At 33.5% G+C, this 24,842-nt stretch overlaps 1 protein-coding gene across 9 annotated transcripts in view; it reads right to left on the reverse strand.

Moving 5' to 3' along the window:
- LOC108376139 (scribble planar cell polarity protein) overlaps positions 1-24,842 on the reverse strand; it is a 483,715-nt gene that overhangs the window by 243,227 nt on the left and 215,646 nt on the right. Inside the window, exon 1 of one of the 9 annotated variants that reach the window (XM_017632376.1) lies at positions 19,920-20,078. The exons of the other annotated variants lie outside the window; for them this stretch is intronic. The gene's annotated coding sequence lies outside the window, so the exon portion shown is untranslated. Of the gene's footprint in view, positions 1-19,919; positions 20,079-24,842 lie in introns of those variants that run through there. 9 annotated transcript variants of the gene reach the window in all.

The following is a 24,842-nucleotide window of genomic DNA, read 5'->3' on the forward strand; positions in this document are numbered from 1 at the left end:
AGTTTCACTTCTCCAGTGTGGCCCAGGCGCACTTACTTTTTTTTAGAAATATTTTCATCAATAAATGCTGTTTTCGAAAATGTAAACGAAATGAAAAACACTCATTGAGAACATATTATTAATGCAACTTGAATATATATATTTAAATTTAAAAAAAAAAAATCTAAATTATAAAAATATTTTTTTAAAGCTCTAATGTCACTACGCTTACTAAAAAAAATTCATCAACTTTAGTCAAATACTTTAAGAGAAAATGAGTTTTGAAAAAAAAAGATTGATTAAAAATATATTTGCTAATAAAAACTTTAAAAATTAGAATTTTTCAAAAAAAAATCCCAGGATCCCTTTTATATCTATAAACCTCTCTACCCACAATTTTTCACGCAAAAATTCCAACTTGACTGAAATCCGAGGTCCAGTTGATAAATTTTCACCCATATACAAACAATAGGAGTGTATTAAAATTCAAAATGATATTGCCTGCCATATAAATCCACATTTCAAAGTTTGTACAAAAATTATAAAAATTCAACAAATTTTATCAAAATCCCCCAAAAATTTCAAACATTTCAATCAGATTTTTTTTTTTTTAATTTTGGGTATGCAGTTTTATATTGAAAGTAAAAAAGACTTCAAACAATAATTTTTTTTAGTTTCTTTTCTATAACTCACTTAAATTAATTTTTTCATTTACATATGTTCTGACTAAATAAATTTCTTAAGAGAAAAAATAGATATTATTATAAATAAATAATAAATATTATTATAAATAAATAAATAAAAATAAAGAAAAAACATAGCCATTTNCAAATCGACCCGGCCTAATGCTCGACTATGCTCAAAATTTCTTTTTATATGGAAGGAAATGCCTAGCAGCGTCAGCAAAAAAAAATATAAAAAATCAATGCGATTTTCTATCGTCTTGCGGTTTGCACTTTTACCTCCTAAAATTTAATGGGCTATGAAACTGCATACCCAAAATTAAAAAAAAAAATCTGATTAAGAAGTTTGTGTTGTAACTTATATTAAAAACATTATGTACTTACAAATGAACAACCTTGTTACTTAAAAATATATAGATCGTAATGAACATTGAAGTATTAACTATTGTAAAACAAAATTTTCTGAATAAAACTCACTCGTTTTCAATACCTCAAACCTACAGGTTATGGCCCAGCATTGGTTTTGAAATATAAAGAAGTTAATTTAAAAAATATATATATTTTCTTTTTATGCCAAGAAAAATGTTCTACTGGAAAACATATTTAAAGAAATGAGTCACGCTAGCATCAAGATTGAACCACTCACAAAGGAAAACTTCGATACATGGAAAATCCAGGTGGAGGAGCTTCTCATCAGGAATGATACCTGGAAATATGTTTGTGGAGAATGTATGAAGCCGACAGGACCTGCAGATATCATTACCGAATGGGGAACCATAGATGCTAGAGCGCGATCAGACCTCATTCTAACCATTTCACCACTAGAATTGAGGCAGATTAAAAATTGTGCTACATCAAGAGACATATGGGTCAAGCTGCATGCTGTATACCAATGCAAAGGACCAGCTAAAAAAGCAATGCTTTTGAAGTCATTGATCCTGTCCCGGTGTTTAGATTCTGGTGCATTGTCTCATATGTGTGCACAGAATTCTAAATTTACGGAAATGGAATCACCGAGATCAAGGTTTTTGAATTTGGCGACGGAAATCGCAGGAAGTGGGACAGTAAAAATACAAACAAAAGAAGACACGAGGTTGAAACTAGCCGGAGCTCTACATGTTCCAGATCTTCGATCGAATCTTTTATCTGTGGGGAAAATCACCGACCGCGGGTTTGAAGTCATCTTTACGAAACATGTAGCAGTTGTCAAACGTCCAGAAAATGGCGAGGTTTTAATCGTTGCACGTAAAGAGAGGGATTTATATTTTGTTAACGAAGCGGATGAGGAAAGCAGAATTGCTGAATCAGTCGCGAATACATTGCATTAGCACGAACGTTTCGAACACCTGAAGTTCAAGGACTTAAAATACATTATTAAGCAAAAGAAAGTAAATGGAGTCAGTATTGAAACTGGAGGTGACGTTCAAAAATTCGAAACATGTATAAGAGACATTTTGGAACTTGTTCATTCTGATGTGTGTGCACCTATGCGAATAATTTCTATTGGCGGTTCACGTTACTTTCTCACTTTCATTGATGACAAAACAAAATTGTGTGAGGTATATTTTTTTAAACATAAAAACGAAGTGGCCGAAAAATTTAGGGAATACAAAAATTTGGTATAAAAACAGAAAGGAAGAAAAATTAAAACTTTACGCTCAGACAACGGAACCGAATACATATATAAAACGTTAGAAAATTTTCTGAAGGAAGAGAGTCTCAGACATGAATTTTCAGTGGAATACACGCCGCAACAAAATGGTGTCGCTGAAAGGAAGAACCGAACTCTTGTGGAAATGGCAAGATGTATGTTGATACAGTCGAAATTATCAGGAGGTTTCAATTTTAACGGCGAATCATATCAGAAATCGGACCTCTCTCTGAAGTACCGTTAAAATGGTGGACGCGTCGTTCTCAGGTAGTAAGTTACTTACAAAAGTTTGGTATTACTGCTTATATGTTAGACAAGACGGGAAACGAAGGTAAATTTGAGCCGAAATCACGGAGATGTGTGTTCATCGGTTATTCCACACAGTCTAAAGCTTACAGGCTGTGGTGTCCAGGATTAAAGAAAATGTTCCGAAACCGTGATGTTATATTCGATAATAATTTCGTTGAGGAAGAAAATTATACAGATTTTATTGATGATGAGTATTGGAAGGATACGTCTATAGAAATAACTTTTGAGAACAAGAAGTATAAAGGAAATGAAGTAATTAGTGAAGGTGGCGTACACGATGCTGTACTTGATGGGAGTAGCAAGCCACGAGAAGAATGTGAAGAATTCAGTGAAGGCAACGTACACGAAAATTCTGAAAGCAGTGAAAGTAGCGAGTCCGAAGAAGAATTCAAAACCCCGGAAAGTTTGAAAAGAGGACCTGGAAGACCAAAGAAAGTGTTAACTGGAAAAAGTGGAAGGCCAAGAAAATTGTTTAATGTGATATCCAAAACAGAAGTACCGAGTTATGAAGAATTCAATACTGCCGGAATAGCAGAAAGTTGTGATCCTTTGACGGTTAAAGAAGCGATTGCTGGTAATGATGCCTATGAATGGAAACAAGCTATGCGGAAAGAATACGATGCACTTCAAAAGAATGGAACTTGGAATATTATTGATCGACCAAAAGGGAAGAAAACTATAAAATCAAAATGGATTCTGCGCACTAAATTTAACGCTGATGGAACGGTTGAACGTCGTAAAGCACGTCTGGTTGCTAAAGGGTTTACGCAAATACCAGGTATTGATTATAACGGTTGTTGATGGCATTAACAGTTGAAATGCGGCTACATGTACATCAGTTAGATTTCGTATCTGCATATTTAAATGGTGACATTGATGAAAAGATCCTAATGGAAATTCCGGAAGATTTACCTGAAATTTTAAATGAAAGAGAGTGGAGGATGTACTCAGGAAATAAAATTTGTAGCATTAAAAAGGCACTATATGGACTAAAACAGTCTGGAAGACAATGGTATCGAAAGTTGGATGAGAAGTTAAAAGAACTTCATCTTAGACCATTGAAAACAGATGCATGTGTTTATATAAGGAAGGAAGAAAATACTTTATTAATCGTAATAATTTACGTTGATGACCTAATACTAGCCACAAACAGTTTGGAGGAGCTAAATCAATTAAAATCAGAATTGGCGAAATTATTTGAAATGAAAGACTTGGGCGTTTTAAATTTTTGTTTAGGAATCGAATTCAAATGTGATTTTTCTAAGAATGAAACCTCAATGACTCAAGAAAAGTATATTAAACATCTATTAAATCGGTTTAATATGAATGACTGTAAAGCAGTTACCACTCCTATGAATGCAGACGAAAAGCTCTCCAAAGATATGTGCCCGAAAAATAAGGACGAGAAAAAAGAAATCAAAAAATTACCTTATCAAAATCTAATCGGATGTCTACTGTATTTAGCAGTATCTACACGTCCTGATATTGCACACACCGTAAGCGTACTTAGTCATTTTAACACAAATTTCGGAATTAAACATTGGATGGCAGCAAAACGGGTTTTACGTTACCTTAAAGGCACTCAAAATTTAGATTTATTATTTAAAAAGAATGGTAAGAATATAAGCAGATGCCGATTGGGGTGCCAGCATAGACGATAGAAGATCGTACACAGGATTCATATTTATTTATGGTAGTACAGCTATTAGCTGGGAGTCCCGAAAACAACGAACAGTAGCTATGTCAAGTACTGAGGCTGAGTATATGGCTATATCTGAATCTGCTAAGGAAGCTATTTACCTCAGGCGTTTTCTTGATGAAATACCGGATTCACAAGGGCCAACAACAATTTTCAACGACAATCAAAGTGCTGGAAGACTTTGCAAAAATCCTATTTTTCTCAATAGAACAAATAGAACTTCATAAGAAAAGCAATCGAAAGAGGAGATATACAAATTGATTATAAAGAAACTAGTCAAATGCCCGCAGATATTTTAACGAAAGCTATATCATATCCAAAACATAAACATTGTATTGAATGATAGCTTTACAGAAATCTTAGTCTTTAATTTTTGTTAATTTCTTACTGTTTTAACTAGAGGTATTCATTCGAGGGTAGGTGTTGAAACTTATATTAACAAGTAAGAAAGTCTAAGTTCGGGCGGAGCCGAACATTAAATACCCGGCGCTACATGATAAGCCGGGGTGTATAAATATTAAGTAAATTAGCGTCCTTAAATTTCGAAATATTGAAATTTCAAACATTTCTGAAATTTTCCGTTATATGAAAAGCGGCCGTAATTTTAGTCCAATTTCAACAATTTTCAACGGTTTGCTTTTATGTAGCAAGTACAATAACCGTACCGAGTTTGGTACAAATTGGTAGAACGGTTACCGAGATACATATATGTGATCATAAGTGGGCGGTGCCACGCCCATTTTCCAAAATTGTATCACAAACATATTTCTTTGTTAAGAATTGTTGCAACCATCAATTTTGAAAAAATTTCCTTTAATATTTACTGATTTATCGAGGATTTCGCATTATTCTAAATTACCGTTATATGGGATGTGGGCGTTGTTATCGTCCGATTTTAAAAATTTTCGGTCGTTTGGTATGCTGTACCAGGACCAATAACTGTGCCAAGTTTAGAAGAAATTGGTGCAGCGGCTACCAAGATATACACATTAGGGTGGAGTGATGTTGTATTAAAAAAAAATTTTTTTCGTTTTTTTTGAATGGAATAGTGATAAAAAGTTGTCGTTCAATGAGAGAATTCAGTATTCAAAAAATTGTTTACCTGTCTTGATGTTTTGAGGTGCCCCAACCCAATTGAAAATTAGAAAAAAATTTTTTTTTTACAAGCTTTGATTTATTTTTTAATGAAAGTATTTTTATGACTTTCAAGTCTATTATAAAACAAACTACTTTATGATAGGTTAAATAAAAGCCTGATGAGTTGTTTTAATATTTTTTATTAAGAAAAATTACAAAAATTATTTTATAAAGGAATGAAAAAAATCAGAAATAAGTAGATTATTTAGTATTAAATTGTTTTTTTGTTTCAAAATTAGGCATTTGCTGTCGTGATAATAGTCTTGCCCTTATAAAACCATCTCGTTTATTTTCTCCACAAACTGCACTTGAAGCTTCTGTCACCAATTTGATAACGCGCTCTACGGCTTGGGTATGGCATGGAAAATCTTTGATATTCTGGCACGTAGTCAACCCACTTTTGACAATCTCTTTCAAGGTTTCGTCAGATAAATTAGAAGTCAGAGGTGGCTCAGTTATCTTACAGTCTTGCCACGTAATTAAGTCGGTATAATCTTTGGCATCGAAATTTAAAGCAGGCACTTTAAATGTACGATGCTCTTGAGTATTCTCTGCTCTTGCTTTCAAAATTCGCTGATAAACCAGCTTACGTATAATTTCTCTGTCGTCTGCAAGCATAGCAATAAGAATACTTTCTGGATGACCGAAATATCCATTTCGTTGGATCACCTTATCAATGATTTTCTTTAAAGGCTCGTTCAAATATCGAGTTAGGCTACAGGTGCTTAGCACCGTTTGTACATGAGGGATTACATTTTATTGTGAACCACATTGGACCATAAACTCTCATTACGAACGTAGCTAATATCACTAAATTTTCTTCGGGGTCTGTTTTAGTAGCATATAATCTTAAGATTCTATTTGCTGTTGTAAGCCATCTAGAATGGTTAAGAGGTCCAGGTGTAATATTAGCTAAATCGGGAGAAAAAATGCCAGTGCTGATAGCTGTCATCACATCGTAAAGATATTTTTGGNACTAAATTTTCTTCGGGGTCTGTTTTAGTAGCATATAATCTTAAGATTCTATTTGCTGTTGTAAGCCATCTAGAATGGTTAAGAGGTCCAGGTGTAATATTAGCTAAATCGGGAGAAAAAAGGCCAGTGCTGATAGCTGTCGTCACATCGTAAAGATATTTTTGGTCGGTACTCAACTCATTTTTAGTGACTTCAGGTAATATGGAGGGAATGGTGGTAAATTGGACAATTGGCATTGATTCACATTTTTGTAATTCAGATCCAATAGGACCTGAAAAGCATTTAGGCCCTGTAGTTTTTCCATCCAAATGCAATAAAAGATGTCGCAATGGTAACTCATTCGAATGTAACTGGCAGACAAACCATTGTAATGGTTTATTAAGTTCTTCTTCCATTAACCGAACAACACCTCCTTTGAAACCTGTATTCACGACTGTACCATCGCAACCAACAACAACTAATTCATCCAATTTCACCGATTTTTTTCTCAAATAATTTATTATGGTTCTTTCAATACCTTTAGCAGTTCCCAACTCACACGTAACATGCCCGAAGTAATCACTTCCTGGTTCTGATAAAATCACATAATGGTCTTCTGTAGTTCTTTTTCTATAAAATTTGCCTTTCTTCTGAGTGCTTACTAAAGTCTTATCTTTTCTGCCATCAAAATAAATACCGCGTATACTTTTATTGCAATCTGCATCTTGTAATGCCGATCTGACTTTCGTTCTTTCACGGCGCAATTTTGAACGATCAATGACAGCACTTGGATCCTTTGATGTAATAATTCCAACATCTTTTAACACAGAAGAAGCTATAATAGCAGCTGTTCTGTCAGAGACTCCAGTACGATCACAGGCGAGAGCTAATGATGGTAAATTTAATCCCTTTTTCTTTGATGGCGGCGCAGCTATTTGTTTTGGCGATTGATAATGGCTAGAAGCTACGCTATTATTGCTTGAACTGGTACTTTCGATCGTTAAGTCATCAGGCAAAGAACGAGAAAAAGTCGGCTGGTTAGGATCCATTATCTCTTTGTTACGCAGTAATTCTTTTTCTTGTCTTTTTATTTTTTTCATATTTTTTACTGTCGCAACCAAATCTACCCCGCCTATCATCATTTTTCTCGTAGTTCTTTGATCAATTAAGAAAGATACTTCTTCCTTGGGAACACGGCTGTCTTTTGAGCAAGTACATTTTGAGTTAGTAAGTTTGCATTTGCAACTGCAAATATCAAATAACCTTTGGGACTCAGTAACAAATTCAGTTATCTTTTCTTGATATTTCCTGTTCGTTCGACGGTCCTGATAAGGTTTTAGTAAGCGTCTATACTTGTCATGGTAAGATCGAATAAGTTGTAGTACTCTCTTAAAGCTGACAGTGGGAAGCGACGCTTTTCGCCAGATATCTAAAATTTCCGTAGCCAATCTTTCGGATATATCATGAACTGTCGGCTCTTTTGTTGTTTTGTCAGGTTTTAATTCGTATCTAATAAATAAGTAATACTTCATAACATCATTATAAGTTGGTAATTGAGACACTGGTAACTTCTCTGGCAAACCAAACACAGGACAACATGTCGTTTGTCGTGTTTTGACTTGCGACATTTTACTCTAACAAAGAGAAATAATAGGTGTAACTCACATCGAAAATATTTAATTACGATCTGAATTGTATTTATCTGTAAACAGTAATTTGAAAATATTACTTACATGAGTGTTATTTCCTTAACGGCAGTGTTTAAAATCAATGTTCCTCACAAGTAGAATAACAATAACACGCGCGACGCGCTCACTTAATAGCGTTCGAGCAACGACTGACAAGTGCAGAGAAATCACCTCTTCTCCCTCACCTATCCGCGCACTATTCAAAGTCAAATTGTTGCCAACGGGAAGACACAGAATATGATTTAGCGTTAATTTGTCAATATTATACTTTAGTGTTTTTCGATAAGAAATTTTGAATTTCTCTAAGTTTATAATGTTGGGGGCACCTCTAAATGTATCATTTTTTTTTTTTCAAAACTTAATGGAGTTGGGGCACCTCAAAACATACGATAAGGAAAATAATATTTTGCACACATATTTCTGGGGTAGAAAGGCAACTTTCTAAAAATTGCATCAAAATTTCAAACTTTTTATTCAGGATTTTTAGAAAATTTTCGAGTATGCAGTTTTGGAGCCTATTCAATTTTAGTACAATAAAGTGCAAGTTTTGAAGTCCCTAAAATTTACCGTTGATTTTTTTTCCGATTGTGTTGAATATTTCTGTGTTCGTATGAAAAAGTAGCTTATGTCGAAGGCTGGCTGTAGTATAAATCGGCATTCGCAGCATACGATTGCGAATGATTCACTGGCGCTGAGCTGTTGAAGTACTTTCGGCAAATAAACGTGCAAGAAGTAGTTTCGATACTAGTAAGTCAATATTCCTATTAAGTCTCATCAAAAAATTTCTTGTCGTTTAAAGAATAAAGGGAATGCCGCATTATACTAAAGCCAGCCTTTCGACATAAGCTACTTTTCAATATGAACACAGATTTTCTTTTATATAACGTATGAACAAAATCTATTTTTATATGCGCAACACCATCGCAGTGGGGGCCCTCCCTGTTCCTCTTCAGATTTGTAAAATAATAGCTAGAGAAAATACCGCCTTCAAGGCAATGGCTTCGAAGAAAGACCGTTTTTTCGTTCTATTGTAAAATTTGAGTGCCGCAAGATATGCGGTTTTGCAATTGGTCAATGGGCGGTTTTGCGAAAACATCGACGATATGTACTTGCATACTTAGATACTGTGTACTTATTACTTATCAATATTTATCTAGACCAAAGGTTGCTACTCAGCGACACGCAAAAATGATTAATAGTCTCAAGCCTGTGAGCATTCCATTTGACAAATTGCACAATAAACCGTTGAAAGTGTAAAATTAAGTCATTTCAACACACAACTTTTACAAAAAATAGCCCCAAAAATTAATGAAGAAAGTTTTACTGCACCATAAGGTGGGATTCCTAAGTACAAAATGAGTTTATGCAGTTGAATATAGTGAAAGTCAGCAAATAAGGAAAAGAATACGAAATGTAATAAGACACCAAAAAGTGCTACTCTTTCAAGCATTATATTGGCAACTATAACATGATTGAGTCAATGAATCAGAATTGCAACTACAAAAGAAGCAAAATACCGATGGTGACATGGTTTCGTCACTACATACCCCGTTTGCCTCGCCATGACTAGATCGCGTAGCCATTTGGGCTGGTAGGTGCTCCAAGTAGGTGCCAAATGAGTACAAGCATACAAATTCTTATCTTGCAACTACAAAATTCCATAGATAGCGCGAAAAAAAGTATCTATGTGCATTAGGGTGGTCCTTAAAAATCAAATGAGCGATTTCTTTTTTGTCTCACCCCTTCAATCGGTAATACCACGGTCACAGATATCACATACAAATTTTCGTCCTGATTGGGGACGGTTAAGGCGTGTCGCACAGGGTTCAAAGTTCAGATTCCTTTATAGAGACTTAAAAAAATCAAATTAATTTTTTTGCCTACTCATACCCAAAATTGACACAACCGTAGTCGAAGATATCTCATATGAATTTCGGCCCCGATTGTAGTCGGTTAAGGCGTGTCGCAATAAAAAAGTAATAATTTTAATTTTTTGAGTCGCCATAGAGGAATCTGAACTTTGCACCCTGTGTGTCACGAATTAACCGTCTCCAATCGGGACCAAAATTAATATGTGATATCTTCGACTATAGTAGCATCCAAGTAGGGGTTGGGGCTTAGGAAATCTGATGTAAAAATTTGCTTCCTACATTCAAGGACCACCCTAGTGTGCATGTGTTACCATTTGTGTAAAAAAAAAATTATGAAGCTAAACACTAACGAAGCTAAACAGTATCGAAGTTAAACACAATTGAAATTAAATGCCAGAAAAACGTTCTTCTCTATGAGCAACCACAACTATAGCTGCGAAACAAATGAATTGGCCAATCGACATGAATTCTAGCGAGAGAACAGCAAGTTTTGGCGGAGTGCGGAATAAGAACCACCTGGATATGTGAAACCATCTATTTATCTCCACAATACGGAAAAGGGCGCTCACTGATAAGCATTACGCTCATAGAATTAAACACAAGCACACATACACTCATATGAAATGATAAGAAGCTTAGACCAATAAACCGAATTGATGACGAAGAATTGTAAACAGAAGATTGCGATAAATAAAAAATAAAATTGAATATTTTGCACAGGTGGAATGAATACAAACCAGCCTTTGTGCAATGACTATGTGTATGTATAATAAAACTGATAAAGATAGCTTTGCCATAAAAAATATATTTGTTGTCCATAAATGTAGATGATAAAATAAAACAAAATTATATTAACTTAAAAAACTAAAATTTATTTTACAAAAACAAAAAATAAAAATAAAATAATAATTTAACAAAATTTAATGAAGGTATTAAATTTAATTAATTTAAAAAGCAAAACAAAATAAAAAATAATTTATGGACTTGGGCGAGCCTAAGACATTGACCAAAAATTGTCATCTTTCACAAAGATTGGTTTTAGGGCATAATGAACCATATTTTTAACCAACTTCCAAAAAAGGAGGAGGTTATCAGTTCGTCGGAATATTTTTTTTATGTATGTTACCGCATTACTTTAGAGCACGTCAACCGATTTCGATAATTCTTTTTGCATCGGAAAGGTAGTGTCTCATATATAAAAATATATATGAGATATTAAAATACGGGTGCCTAACGAAAGAGTGTTAAGAACTCTTTAGTTTGAACATTTACAAGTTTGGAAAGGGTTTCCACCTGTTTATAAAGTTACATTCAAATTATTTAGAAAATTAGATGAATTACTAAAAGATGGATAGTTTGAACATTTACAAGTTTGGAAAGGGTTTCCACCTGTTTATAAAGTTACATTAAAATTATTTAGAAAATTAGATGAATTACTAAAAGATGGATATCAATCGAAATGAGTTTTAAAAGGCTTTATTTCTGACCTTTTTTATTTGAACAATCAAATTCAACTTAATTCATAACTTAATTGAAATATTTATCAGAATGTTAGACGAAAGAGATGTAAGATTTTAGTTTGAAAATACTTTTGAAAACGATTTCTACCTGTATGAAAAGTCGAATTTTGTTAACTAATACCCAAGATTTACGAAATATTAAAATATGAGTGTCAAAGTCATTAGATTTGCACTGTTATTTCGAATTTCAAATTTGAAAGGTCGAAGTAAAGTTCTTGGCCTATAGATGTGCTGTAAGATTTTAATTTTTGAAGTCAGAACTTTTTTGTCGGTACGGGTGGTTTGAGATGAAATATGGCACTCGGATCGCTTATAACTCTGCCTAACATATGAAATAGTTTCTAGGGTTTTAAATTAAACTTAAGGGCGTTTTACCGTCATGCGGGTTCACAAGTAATATTTATTTTGAAACGAATTTACGTCAATAAATATTTTTTTTTACTTCTTAGGTGCAGTTTACGAGATTTAATAAAAAAAAATAGTGTAATCCTGTTAGGCTCATATTCCAAATGCTTAAGTAATCATACCCATGAACTGAGATAATATACTAGCTATTGGGCACTGAGGCGATATTCAAATTGCTCGGCATTTTTGCCTAGCATACTTTATATGGGAGAAAATGCACAATACAATCGCCAAAAAATATTATTAAAAATCAACGCGATTTTCTAACGTCTTCAAACTTGTACTTAACCTATTAAAATTTAATGGGCTTTAAACCCGCATACCTAAGTTTTTTCTAAAGATTCTGAATAAAAAATTTTTAATTTTTGGGTGTAATGGTTAAAGTTTGCCGAATTTTCGTAATTTATGTGCGAAGTTTGATTGTATGTGGATTTGTATCGCTACCTAAAGGTGGAAAGGTGCGAAGTCCACTTTTTTTCAAAATTTAGTTTCTGATGCAGAATAAAAGATAACGCGAAATTAGAACGATTTTTCGTCTCTCCTGTACAATTTCGAAAAAATGGACTTGGCACTTTTTCACGTTTAGGTAACGATATGTTGCTGGTTATATAATATGTTAGACTTTTATAAAAAAATATATATATATAAACATAAAATAAACAAGAGAAATGTAGCCAAAGCTAGTCAAAATGTCACTTAACTTAATCAGCTGATCACAAGGGTATGCTATGAACCCTTAAAAAGTTTTTCTGTGGACTTTTAGCAAACCAACTTTTCTCCAAAGAGGTCACTTTCTCTTCAAAGTAGTAATTCATTGAGTTCTCGAATGATATTTTTATGTTTAGTTATTGATAGGCGGAGTTCAAGATAATGTTTTAATGAAAGTTAAATAAAAATGTCAAATTTTTAAGTGAAAGATCCTTAAAATTTACTCTAAATTCCAACCTACAGAAAGCACAGAGGTTGTTTTATCAAAAGTCCGGAGATATATTTTTGTGTTTTTAAGGTAAAGACAATAAAAGTTCATTGCGTACTTTATTCAAGTCAAAAGGAATAGTGAGTGTCATGTTAAAGGTCAAGGTAATTTTTTATCCAACGTGGCTATTTTTCTGAATTCTTCTTTATTTAAGTTATAAAAAAACGTTGTATTTTTTTCGCTATTTGTTCTCGTTCTTGATATATTCGATTTTGTCACAAAGAAGTTCGCCACCTAGCGACTCCAAACGAATTCGAAAACCGTCAAGGGAAGACTCTTAGCAACTCATCAAAATTTGATCGCAAAAATTGCATGCACCCAGAATTCAAGTGCACATACGTTTTAATAATTATAGGGAGATGTTAAACTTTATTTTGGTGTAACTTTTTTACTCTCAAAGAGCTCTTGAGGCTACTTGTATGTCAAGAATCTAATACTATGATTAAACTATAGAATGTAATGAAATGAAATAAACTTCAGTGAAATTGAATTAGGCGAAATTAAATTAATTAAATCCTAAATAAATAAAATAAAATAGAATAAAATAAAATAAAATAAAATAAAATAAAATAAAATAAAATAAAATAAAATAAAATAAAATAAAATAAAATAAAATAAAATAAAATAAAATAAATTCATTCCGGGGTCACATGCTTGCTGATCCTGCTGAAAAAATTAGAAGAAATTAAATAAATTTTTATGATTTTTACCCTGATTATATTGAAATGAAAGAAATAAACACTTACCTATGTAAAATCTAAATCTCGAAATTAATGTGTCATGTTTTGGTAATTATGTCATTAAAATAATGCACAGCACTACTCGAATGGAAATCGAAAGTTTTGTCTATACGAACTACAAGGCTGTACAAACAATTCGCCATTGTATCTTCTTTATGTGGTACAAATGAATGATATAGAAGTGTATTACAAACCTACTTATGTACATAGCGTCATTATAATTCGATAATCGTACCATTGGATAGACAATCCTTTAATCTATTAGAAAAACCTAAGTTTTCTTAAATATCTTTTTGGATCACGAACTTATTCGCTAAAAACAAAATTTTATAACAGTGTAGGTACTACAATTGTTTACAAATAGTGTATGGTGCACTTGGACTATTATTAAGGAAATCCTAAAGAAATTTTTGAATATTAAAATAACATTAGAGTATTTTACTTCATTATATTGCTGCTAACTTTCACTAGCAGCTTCAAAATGTGAATAATAAAATAGTGTAAAATCGATATACATCAATTAGTTTTTCTGAGTATGCAAACAAATAAAATAGTGTACAATGATTTCATATAAAAATGTTCAAAGATAAAATAGTGTATAAGCAGAAGCTTACAGAAAAAAATAGTGTACAAATTTTTTTAGTGAATTAACAGCTAAGAAACCAATATAAAGTGTGGTGTATTTAAAACGTAGAGTTAACGTAACGCTAACAAAAATGTTTGTGCTATGGGACTAAGCCTAAAAGCGGTACCCAGTTCATAAAACCTGGGCATATGCAGTTTTTGATAACAACACCTCTTCTAGTTTCCGTTGAAAATTGTATTGACCTTGTTGTGTTAGTCCACCTGTCCACAGCCAAACAAAAATGTACTACTTCGGACTTGCGCTATCAGCACTCATGTGTAGAGTACGTATGTTTGTACATACAAATGTATAAAAGTTGACTTATCAAAAATTACAGTAAATAAATATAAATATTTATATGTACATATGTAGGTATGTACACCCATGATCATAATAATAGGTATGTGGCCAGTCATGACTAGTTTTCTGTTGTTTGTTTAATGTTCATTAACAATTGTCGAGCATACTTTGTATGGAAGCAAATGCGTAACAGCGTCAGCAACGGGACTTCTTCAAAATTTTTCTTCATTGTACTAAAATTTAATGGACTATAAAACAGCGTACTTAGATTCTTTTTAAAACTATTAATAAAAAATTTGAAATGCGGATTTATGTACATACAGTGACTAACATAGTGTTCACGTCTTGGGTTTTTTTTTGCTGACGGTTTTTTGTACTTTTTTCCATATAAAAGTATAAACAGAACCAAATCGCTGTGCAAATTTCGTCGGTTGTAAAGTTTCAGATTAAAAAGCTTGAAATCTGTAAAGTTTGAAACTCTGATTTATTTGATTTTGTCTAAAGCTTAGACAATATTTTTATAGAAAAATACGAAAAAAATTTAACTTGAAAAACCTTGTGGATATTTAAAAAAAAATCAACACGTGAACTTTTGTGTGGGTCACTGTATATGTTGTTCGCTATATTATATGGAGCTAGACTATAATAAAAATTACACTATTAAACAATAGAAAAATGTCAAAACTGGTCAAAATGTCGCGAACCTATTATTATGGTCATGGGTGTATGTATATATGTATTTAGGGCAAATCATTTAATCGGGAAATTGATATTGAAAATTATTTTTATATTTAATGAGTGACATCATTACCTTGAAAATCGAGTAATGTTCCACTCAAGCGCCCAGTTGGAAAATGTATCACTGATATTAAAAGTTGCGTTCTCTAGCTTGCCAGAAGTTGAAAGAATTTACCGTATTCGGTTTTCTGGCAAAGTAGAGGAAAAATGGGAAAGTAAAATATGTCTTCTCTTTGTTAGAAATTGCAATATTTTACCTGAAAAAAATCTGGTAAAATCTGATAAAGTGTCAAGCCAACAGCTGTTCAGTGTTGTCAATGAATATTTAATGAACCTAAACAAAATTGCACCTCTATTTTCACGTTCTTAAATACTATGTATGAAGTTATTTTCAGGTATGCATAGTACGGCCGTGGCGCGCTAATATTCGGCGGAACCTGGGTTCTGGGCATGGTCAAAGCAACATCGCAAAAAGATATAGAAAAAAGGTGTTTTCTTAACCCTTTAAAGCTATCTTTGTTTTACATATTTTAAAGATAGGCTTTGTCGAGTTGACGAGGCCCTTTTTCTTTTCCATTTTTTTTATGAAAAATGTTGCATGCAGGATTGCCAAACTACTTTTAATAATGATGAACCTTACCATGAAAGAAAACACAGAGGCTTCTTATTATTTAAGCTTCTTTATATATTTTATAGCAATTCGCTCTTCAGTCCAATGGAGATGAAACGGAAAAAGACAAACAGTGTTCGTCAAATCGACGAAGATTACCCGTTTAGGATAGACGGTCGCCCCTCGGAAGGCAATGGCAAACCTCCGACGGAATTCCTGCCATGCAAAACAGCTTCTCATAAAAATACAATCGTAAAACTGTAGGTCCCTCCTCTGTGTGTAACAACATCAAGGCGCACGCCACAAATCGGCCAAACACTAACATATGTATGTGTAAGCGCCAATCTTATATTATTATTATAGTAAATAAAAATCTTGGGATTTGGAGAAAGATTGATTTTTTTTCTTCACTTTTATATTAAGTTATAAACAAATAATAGCTGATATCTAGGAAATCCGGATTATTCTACTTTTCTAGCCAAACTTAAACGGTATTATCTAAATTTTTTACCGAGTGTTTGGAAAATTTTACTTCAGTTATTTCAATTTATTTATTGCATTCTAACAAAGTCAGTGCCAGAATAAATATTTCGACATTGCAATAAATAAATAAACAAACAATAAATAAAAGATACAAGGATCCCATCAACACTAATGTTCTAGGCCGAAATCCGAAAACAACGCACAGTAAAATACACGGCATGCGATGGTAAAACGAAAACTATGTACATACATATGTACATATATGCTAATGTGTTATTTTTAACGGGTTTGTACAAATTTTCCCATACTTCCTTCCCTCTATACATGAGCCCAATTTAAAAGCACATCAAGCGAAAATCGTAAAAGCCTGAAACCTTTTTGTGCTGATATACGGCTTTCTGAAAAAAAGCCGACAAACAGCAGTCACGTTGAATTTATTTAACACACTTTTACAGCAATTTTCCAGAGCACATACACAAACGCACGCTCATTTGCAGTCATTTAAGGCAAATCAATAATTCAGTTAAAAATAAATGTGTGTAAAAACTCGCTTCGAAATAAATTTAGGGGCATAAAGAATTTTCCCATTGGCTTACGCGTTGCTCAATCGCCTTTCTCGTTGGAAAATGCGATAAACAAATAAAAAATGAATTAAGGCGAGATAGTATTATCGCGTAATACGATTTTTAGCGCACCCAAAAATTTGTATTCTAGTTTCTTGTTGAAACATAAATGTTATAACCAGGGAATGGACTTTTACGACCCAAAAACCTATAAGAGGCAAAACTAAATGACGAAATAGATGGGAAAAGGCGGTAAAAATCGCAACAAAGACAAGAACAGATACAGTAAAAAACCGAAAAATAGGCAAAAAGAGATTTATTTTACAAGAAATCCGAAAAAATAAACAATACAAGATGTATCTTGAAGTTTGCGGACAGCATTATCAGTCGAAGAAAAGCCTTAAATATATTGTACTAAATTTTAATTCAAAATACATATCTTAAAAACGAATGCATGTATTTTCAGTATATATGAACATATGTATGTATATATTTAAAAAAAAGCTGGTTTTTTTGTTTTTTTTTTTGCTTAATAAATCATATTCTACAATTTTTATCGAGCTTGAGGCGCTTTTTGTGAAAAATTATTGTGGAACAAACAAAGGTAGAAGTTATAGCTGCTTTTCGGAGATCAACATATCTCCTCAACAGACTTCTTCATCCCGCATGTTCCGATAGTTAAGCTCCTGTTAAATTCCATTTTTTTTTTTTTTTTTTTTTTTTTTTTTNTTTTTTTTTTTTTTTTTTTTTGACGGACGAAAGTCATATTTGTGATGATTCACATGATATTTAATTAATAAATGATATTTGATTAAAAATATCCTAGCCAGGATTTTTTCAGCCAATCCACTCGATAAATATTTCCTTACACGTTAAATTTCATACAAAATAGATTTCATTCATTGAAGGTCCAAGGTCCTCATTCGGATCTACTACTATTCGAACAAAAATCGGTTTGTATAAGCTACAGGATGTGAAGCTGGAGGTAGCTCGACCATACACTTCACTGCATATGGCATCTTATAAGATGTTCAAAACCACCAATAACATTATCTTAGTTAAGGCAATGTTGAAGATATTGGCGTAAAATAGTAATTTTCAAAAAAAAAGAGTTGTAAAATGAACTATCAGGCATGTTCTGCAATTTACTTCCGAGTGAATTTCAACCCGTGCCAATTTGAATTCAAAATGGATTTTATTAAAATTTACTCGGAATTAAATTGCAGAACGTGTCTGTATATACCTTTTTGAGCAGTGCCCGAAATGCTTCTAATTCTTAGCAAGTTCTCTGAATTATGCGGTTTTTTGTTTTTAGTTTTTTCTTCCTAACTAATTTGATACACAAGAGATTATTAAAATTAAAGTGGAAACAAGGAAAGCTAAATCAGCGTACAACAAGGACATGTGTACAAGAAAAAATAAAATAACCAAACTACAGTTGCAAACTATTTTTACTTAAATAAGTGAGTCCTTTGCTGATATTGTAATTCTTTTTTTTTTAATACAATCTGCTAATATTGAACGTTTCCTTCGCCAACCAGTCTTTCATGTATGTACATATATTCAATCCGTTTACTACCCTAAGCTATATCAATAAAAGCACACGCACACATCACAAGCGGAATAAAAAAACACACACACAAAGAAGGAAAAAATAGTAAAACCCTTAAGGTTATCAAAAAAATTTAAACCCGCAAAATCAACAAAAATGAGATTGACAAGTGAAGCATGCAACAGAGTCAACGTAGACATACATATGTATGTAGGAGTGCACATACACACAGACAATATTTGACGGGAAATAAAAACAAATCCTTAGCTAAATCAACGGCGATGTATTACGCTAGGTACGTACAGTTTTTTGATCTACGAAATCAAATAAATACATGTGTGTCCATACCTACATATATACAATATGTCAGTGCACACATAAACACGCCGAAGTGCAATGGCAATCAGAGATTGCTTACTTTTGGTGGGCATCGATAACATATGCACGCAAAGAAAAGTACTGAATAAAAATTACCAAATAAAAGTAGTAGAAAAATAGAATCTGCTGAGCAACAGTCGCTCCAACATAAAAACACTCCCAAGAAGGAATTCAAAAAGAAATACAAATCGCTATTGGCTCCTTGCCACAACTGCATTCAATAAAGCAAAAAAGTATTTGTGTCGGTGCTGCAGCTGTTCGTTGTTGTTGTTTTTGTACTTATAAAGTTAAACAAGTGAATCCACTTCCGCGCTGAGAATTCGAATTTCACTCGATGCAGAACTTCGCTCCGCTCCCGGTGCTTTTTTAGTCGTAAGTAACTACATATTTACTTTCTGCACTTTCTGCTTGCCTTCTTTGCCATAAATTGCAAATGCAAATAAAAATGCAACAATTTACATCAGGATGACAGCTTTCACGGTGTAAAGCCGGGAGCTGTGGGAGGTCGAGATGTGCGCAAACGGAATTGAAGTGAAGGAACTCAAGTTAAGAATGCGAGCTGCTTAAAATTTTCGCAATAAACTTTAATGTAGTCGATGGATAAGATATAATACACACGCACACTCCCCAAAATACAAATATCGCAACAATGCGAAAGCAACGCGGGCGCGGAGCGACGGCGGCGGTTGGCGTGAAGAAAAATGCTTAAATTAACAAAAGCACACAAACGCTTAATTCAGCTGCATTCAGTGTTAAGCACAATATGTATAGTTGCAGCGCGTGCAGTAGATCCCACTGCTTTTCTGTCGCCCCTCACGGTGCTACAGGGAGTATGAGTAATAGCATTCGTACGCGCTTACTCTTGCTTGTCTTATATTTTTTTCTGATCATTACATTTGGCAGTTATTTTTGTCTGTTTTGGTTAAAAATGTTTAACAAATAGTTCGGAGCATGAATAATGTAAAGAAGTGCGTTTAAAGGCACTGACACAGTTTCGACAAACCGCTACAAACGCAAACTTTGCTTCAGCTTGAGTTTGAAATGCTTCGGTCTTTTACTCTCAAACTTTTTCAATTTGTAAATTATTTATCTTTTCGCTGTTTTTGTTAACCGAATTATCCACTTTTAAATGATAGCCCACGAAAATTTGTTATAAAACTAATTAAATCTGCGGCGTAAATAGGGGCCGCTACAAAAGCGGTAAATCGTGCACCTCTTTGTCCCGACAAGTGAGTAACTGAAATAAGCTAACAAAGCTAGAGCACTTGCACACCTCATACTCGCCACACAATAGCCAGTCCCAGCCCCACAAACAAACAATTAGCGCAACTGGGCTGCTCTTTCAGCGCTCGCTCTCTAGCATGAATACATGCATAAAAAGTCGATGCGTTCGCCCGCGCTTCCATTTATCTCAAGGCAATATCAATATGTATACAAATTTCCATACACATGCATAGGCTTTTATGTACAGATGAGCATACACATGTATGTACATTATCACTCACTTAGGCCTACGACAAATTATGCATATGAATCAAAACACGGGTATTGTGGCTCCAAGCTACGTAAGTACACATGAGTACTTTTTAATGTGAACAGAAGCCGTGCGCTGAAGAGTAAATTATTTTTACTGCTTCACTTGTTTCCGTAAAAGTCCAAAAATAGCAAATATATGTATATGGGGAAATCTTTTGAGATGGTAATTTTTTAATTAAACAAGTAACTTTTAAGCAAAAAACAAAACCGACTTCAATTCTCAATATAAAAACTCAAGAGTACCGTTAATTTCTTCATGATCCAATGATCGGAACTAAAGCAAATTAGTATGGGAACACCTGTGAGGTACCCATCTTTCCTTGTAAAAAAAATTATGGTAATCGGTTAACATGGCCCAAAATTACGCAGTAACATATGTACATACATCATAAGTCGGTTAAAAAAACTGAATTTTCAAAATCGTAGCACAATTTTTTCTACCTTAAAATAAGATTTGTCTACCTTTAGCACTTTAATCCGTGTGACTAATATTTTTTAATACTTTCTCCATTTAAGCCGTATGTTAAAGTTGATATTCAAGGTTGCACCAATTCGCATAAATTCGAAAATTGGTTAAAGGTAAGGTTTGTCATAAAATTAGATTAGAGAAAAGTAGATCACGCAATTATCTGTAAAAACCCTTATGGCAAAACCGTTATGGGATCACCATTTCTGAATCAAGTTGAATTTGGTTTTATAAACAGGCGGCAACCCTGCACAAATAGTATACATGAATCATATTCAAAAGAATTCCGATGACACCTTATTGCAACTTTTCAGTTAACTTATTAAATACTTCGAGTTGAAGTTATTTTTTTAGGATGTAAAAAATTCGGTCTGTATGGGAGATGCCGCTGTGGTGTAGTGGTTACCAGTGCGCGCTACCATTCCGCAGGGCAAACCACTAAAATAAATCTTAGAGATGAGCATTTTTTACACAGACCCCAATATGTATACACAAACACGAAAAATTATACTAGGGCATATATGTATGTATGTATGTAAGTACATAATTTTTTGCCTTTGATTGGTTGTGCTCAACGAAAACCCGTTATTAACAAAAAAAAAAAAAAATACGCACTTTTTAAAAGTTTTCTGAAAACGATTTTTTAGAAATGTTAAGCAGCGTTGTCCTATAACCCAGGATTATTCTTCTGAAGAAGTAAAGAAGTATATTTTATTCACAAAAATGTAAAACAAGTACCGCTCAATGGCTATTACAAGAAAATTCATGATTTTTATAAAATACGCAAAGTTCGGTTACAGTTGTGAGCAGGCTTTTTATCGCATTTGGTAACTGACGCATTTATTTAATACCTGTTTTTCTATTCCTCACAATCTACAAAATAACGTCTGAAACCCACAAGCTTTTGGCTCAGATCGCTCGAGAAGCAGTACCTTAATAAAATTAGATTTTAAGCGAGTTGCACTACAAATTTCCTGCTTTTCTCGATTTTAGGGACTAAATTAGTCATTTAAACCATTAGTTTTGTTATAACTAACTATTTACTGATAATTACGCTGTAAGTGGTATTAACGAACGGATAGAAACCGGACTTCACAGCGCAGATGTTTTGCGGCGGGAACAATGTACCAGTACGCAAAATGTCCTTATCTCAAAAGACTTGCCCATATACTACAACTCATAAAGCCAACTATAAAGGCATACATACGCGACAGAAGTGGAAGGCGGTGGGTGGTATTCGACATGACGACTGCATATAACAGGTGTAGGGCATAATTATTCCACGCTAAACTTTGCGGCTTTTTGGTAGTATGTATGTCCATTAGGGTGGCCCTTAAAAATGAAATTTTAAGCAGGGTTTGAAATGCTTAAGCAGTATTAGAATAATTTTAATAAATTTTTGCTTTTGGTTCGACTGCGACTAATGCACAGAAATGCTGACGGCCTGTGAATGCAAAACTTCTGTTTCATCGTCTGCCACTGTTGACGACTTGCAAAAGCAGAAATATTGCTTTTGCTTTAACTTGTGCTACTGATCAAAATCATAAGCAAGGCAAAATGAAAATTTTTCAAACCGACGGCTGCCGAAGCTGACGCTCATTTTATTGGTAATCGTTTTATACATTTGCTTTGACTGAAACTTCTTTCTTTTCTAAAAGCATAAGCAGAAGCAAAAGCAAATGAAATAAAACTTTCTGCAGTTTTTTAAACACTGATTTTAAGTCTCACCCCCTCAGTCGCTAATACAACGGTCAAAGATATCACATATAAATTTTAGTCCCGATTGGGGACGGTTAAGGCGTGTCGCACAGGGGTCAAAGTTCAGATTCCTCTATGGAGACTCAAAAAATTTAAATAAAATTTTTTTTTTTTTCATCTAATACCCAAAATCGATACTACTGTAGGCGCAGATATCACGTATAAATTTTGGTCCCGATTGGAGTCGGTTAAGGCGTGTTGCACAGGGGTCAAAGTTCAGATTCCCCTATGTAGACTCAAAAAATGTAAATAAATTTTTTTTTCATCTAATACTCAAAATCGATACTGCTGTAGGCGCAGATATCACGTATAAATTTTGGTCCCGATTGGAGTCGGTTAAAGCGTGTCGCACAGGGGTCAAAGTTTAGATTCTTCTATGGATACTCCAAAATTTAAAATGGAATAAAAATAAAACAAATAAAATACAATATTATGTAAAGCAGTGTTTAGTTAAATTTCGGGACCACTGAATTGATACAACTGTAGTAAATATTACCGTGTAACAAATTGTCTGTTAAATGGGAAGCTAAGCGGTTTTTGTCAGTTTTATATAGAACTTAATAACATTACATTACATTTTTTATGAAGTGCTACGTCGGACTGAGTAGGCAATTGGGAAGTAAAGTTCTCTCTCCTCGTACAAAAATTACGCTCTATAATATATATATGTAACTAGCTTATACCCGCGGGTTCCACACCGCGCTTTTATACAAATATGAAATAATTTAATGATGTTAGATTTTATTTCTGTGCCCATTTCGTTATAGCTCGTTATTTTTTAAGCGAGTTAAGGTATTTAGGCCGTTTAAAACTATGAAATTATAAAATCTCGTCTGCGCGCTAGGCATACGAAAGATATCAATCTCTCTAAGTTTACCTTAAAATGGTTCCAGGTATACGACGCGTGAACGTGTAACCTTCTTGGAGGTGCCACGGCGGGTTTTAATATTTCCAACTCAAATTTAGTAACTTGGCCTTGATAAAATACCACTTCTCATTACTGTAGCAAATGCCTCAAGAGAGCTTTAGATTATAATGCCAAACCCGGCTCTCCCTTTTCCATTTAATGAAATTTATTCTGTCAGTACGGCACTTACAAAATAAATCTCCATAACAAATTTAAAATACTTCGAGAGACTTTTTATCCTTCCAGAGATATGTATTAAGAAGCTTTTAGTATGTATGGGAGGCGACATGCCTCCTTTTTTAATAACTCACATTTTTTCCATGAGCAATTCATACATTTTGCATACACAACTCCATACCAAGTTCCAGTATTCTTCCACAAACACTTCCAGGGATATGTGGCAAGAAAAAGTAAATTTGTACTGGAAGTGACACGCCCCTTTTTCTTATAACCCTAATCTTCTTCCATGAATTTAGAACTGATTTTACATACCCCAGTACCAAGTCCCAGTACTCTACCTTGAACACCTTTAGAGATAAGCAGTATAAAAAAGTAAATATGTACGGGAGGAACCATGTCCCCTTTTCGAATAACGCAAATTTTTCTCCATGAGTATGGAATTAATTTTGTATACACATATCGGTGCCAAGTTCCAGTCCTCTGCAATAAACACCTCCAGAGATATGCAGCATAGAAAAATCAATTTGCATGGGAATAGCCACACCACCTTTTCCAATAACTCTCATTTTTCTCCATGAGTATGGTATTAGTTTCACATACATACATACATATGTATTTCCATACCAAGCTTGAGTGCCTTACCCCAAACATTTGAAGAGATATGCAATATGACACTTTCAGTCAGCCTCTTTTCCAAAAACGTACATTTTTCTCCGTCAATATGAACATGATTTCACACAGTGTTGGCAAACTGTTAATCTGATTAACGATTAAAATGTTAATTGGGTTTGACGATTAAAATTAATGAGTCGTAATCAACTGTACGATTAATGATAACATTTTTTTAATCGTTAATCGCTGTCTGCGATTACGTTTAATTAATTTAAAACATTAATCGTTAATCCAATTAAAAATAAAATCTGATTAATTTGTCTAGTTTGTCCGAGTTTGAAACCAAACAGCAGTTATAGTAATTATTTTATGTTATACGCTTATAAAAAGCACATAATATAAAAAAATTATAATTATTGTTATTAGTAATACATAAACTGGGAACTTTTACAAACCTAGTTTGTAAAACTTTGGTTGGTATATATCTTAATGAAAATGCACACCAAATTGCTTTGATTGATG

Source organism: Rhagoletis zephyria, unplaced genomic scaffold (assembly GCF_001687245.7).
Source record: "Rhagoletis zephyria isolate East Lansing unplaced genomic scaffold, Rhagoletis_zephyria_1.1 Rzeph_scaffold_00097, whole genome shotgun sequence".
In the NCBI taxonomy this organism is placed as follows: Eukaryota; Metazoa; Arthropoda; class Insecta; order Diptera; family Tephritidae; genus Rhagoletis; species Rhagoletis zephyria.